We start from the raw sequence: 2,971 nt of genomic DNA on the forward strand, positions 1-2,971 counted from the left end.
ACAAGCGCTATCGTTTAACGCCCCTAGCTAGGCATTATGATTTCAATGATGCTCACATAAAAGATAAGAATTGTAACATAATGAGAGCATCATGAAGAATATGACTAGCACATTTAAGTCTAACCCACTTCCTATGCATAGGTATTTTGTGAGAAAACAACTTGTGGGGACAAGAATCAACTTGCATAGGAAGGTAAAACAAGCATAACTTCAAAATTTTAAGCACACAGAGAGGAAACTTGATATTATTGCAATTCCTACAAGCATATGTTCCTCCCTCATAATAATTTTCAGTAGCATCATGAATGAATTCAACAATATAACCAGCACCTAAAGCATTCTTTTCATGATCTACAAGCATAGAAAATTTACTACTCTCCACATAAGCAAATTTCTTCTCATGAATAATAGTGGGAGCAAACTCAACAAAATAACTATCATATGATTGAAAATTAAGATCAAGATGACAAGTTTCATGGTTATAATTATTCTTTATAGCATACGTGTCATCACAATAATCATCATATATAGGAGGCATGCTTTCATAATAATAATTTTGCTCATCAAAGCTTGGGGGACAAAATATATCATCTTCCTCAAACATAGCTTCCCCAAGCTTGTGGCTTTGCATATCATTAGCATCATGGATATTCAAGGAATTCATACTAAAAACATTGCAATCATGCTCATCATTCAAAGATTTAGTGCCAAACAATTTATAGATTTCTTCTTCTAGCACTTTGGCACAATTTTTCTTTCCATCATACTCACGAAAGATATTAAAAAGGTGAAGCGTATGAGACAAAATCAATTCCATTTTTTGGTAGTTTTCTTTTATAAACTAGACTAGTGCTAAAACAAGAAACAAAAAGATTCGATTGCAAGATCTAAAGATATACCTTCACTTACCTAGCCTCCCCGGCAACGGCGCCAGAAAAGAGCTTGGTGTCTACTACGCAACCTTCTTCTTGTAGATGTTGTTGGGCCTGCAAGTGCACAGGTTTGTAGGACAGTAGCAAATTTCCCTCAAGTGGATGACCTAAAGTTTATCAATCCGTAGGAGGCGTAGGATGAAGATGGTCTCTCTCAAGCAACCCTGCAACCAAATAACAAAGAGTCTCTTGTGTCCCCAACACACCCAATACAATGGTAAATTGTATAGGTGCACTAGTTCGACGAAGAGATGGTGATACAAGTGCAAAATAGATAGTAGATATAGGTTTTTGTAAACTGAAAATATAAAAACAGCAAGGTAGCGAGTGGTAAAAGTGAGCGTAAACGGTATTGCAATGATAGGAAACAAGGCCTAGGGTTCATACTTTCACTAGTGCAAGTTCTCTCAACAATAATAACATATATAGATCATATAACGAGCCCTCAACATGCAACAAAGAGTCACTCAAAGTTATTCTTTCAAATCAATCCGTTGGGTATTCCTATAAGTGTCACAAACAACCTTGGAGTTTTTACTAGAATAACACCTTAAGATACAAATCAACCAAAACCCCAATGTCACCTAGATACTCCATTGTCACCTCAAGTATCCGTGGGCATGATTATACGATATGCATCACACAATCTCAGATTTATCCAACCAACATAAAAGTACTTCAAATAGTGCCCCAAAGTTTCTACCGGAGAATCAAGAACGTGTGCCAACCCCTATGCATAGGTTCATGGGCGGAACCCGCAAGTTGGTCACCAAAACATACATCAAGTGGCACGTGATATCCCATTGTCACCACAGATAAGCACGACAAGACATACATCAAGTGTTCATAAAAGACTCAATCTGATAAGATAACTTCAAAGGGGAAACTCAATTCATCACAAGAGAGTAGAGGGGGAGAAGAAACATAAGATCCAACTACAATAGCAAAGCTCGGGATACATCAAGATCATGCCATAGATGGAACACGAGAGAGAACACGAGAGAGAGAGATCAAACACCTAGCTACTTGTACATACCCTCGGCCCCGAGGGTGAACTACTCCCTCCTCGTCATGGATAGCGCCGGGATGATGAAGATGGCCACCGAAGATGGGATCCCCCCTCCGGCAGGGTACCGGAAAGGGGTCCCGATTGGTTTTTCGTGGTTCTAGAGGCTTGCGGCAGCGGAACTCCCGATCTATCTTCTGTTTTGGAAGTTTTAGGGTACAACGGTATATATGGGTGAAAGGAGTACGTCGGTGGAGCTACGGGGGCCCCACGAGGCAGGGGGCGCGCCCAAGGGGGAGGGCGCGCCCTCCACCCTCATGACCGCCTCGTGGCTCTTCTGACGTGGGGTCCAAGTCCATCAGGTGGGTTTCCTTCCAAAAGTAACTTCTCCAGTTGATTTCGTTCCGTTTTGACTCCATCTGATATTCCTTTTCCTCGAAATACTAAAATAGGCATAAAACAACAAATCTGGGCTGGGCCTCCGGTAAATAGGTTAGTCCCAAAAATAATATAAAAGTGGATAATAAAGCCCAATATTGCCAAAAACAGTAGATAAAGTAGCATGGAGCAATCAAAAATTGTAGATACGTTGGAGACGTATCAAAGGTACGAGGAATTAATTGAAGTGGTGGTTTGTTATGTGATCATTACTAATGAAATTGCTGTTGGGGAACGTAGTAATTTAAAAAAAATTCCTACGCACACGCAAGATCATGGTGATGCATAGCAACGAGATGGGAGAGTATCGTCTACGTACCCTCGCAGACCGTAAGCGGAAGCGTTATGAGAACGTGGTTGATGTAGTCGAACGTCTTCTTGATCCGACCGATCCAAGTACCGAACGCACGGCACCTCCGAGTTCAGCACACGTTCAGCTCGATGACGTCCCACGAACTCTGATCCAGCAGAGCTTCACGGGAGAGTTCCGTCAACATGACGGTGTGATGACAATGATGATGGTGCTACCGACGCAGGGCTTCGCCTAAGCACCACTACGATATGACCGAGGTGGATTATGGTGGAGGGGGGGCAC

Source organism: Triticum dicoccoides, chromosome 2A (assembly GCF_002162155.2).
Source record: "Triticum dicoccoides isolate Atlit2015 ecotype Zavitan chromosome 2A, WEW_v2.0, whole genome shotgun sequence".
In the NCBI taxonomy this organism is placed as follows: domain Eukaryota; kingdom Viridiplantae; phylum Streptophyta; class Magnoliopsida; order Poales; family Poaceae; genus Triticum; species Triticum dicoccoides.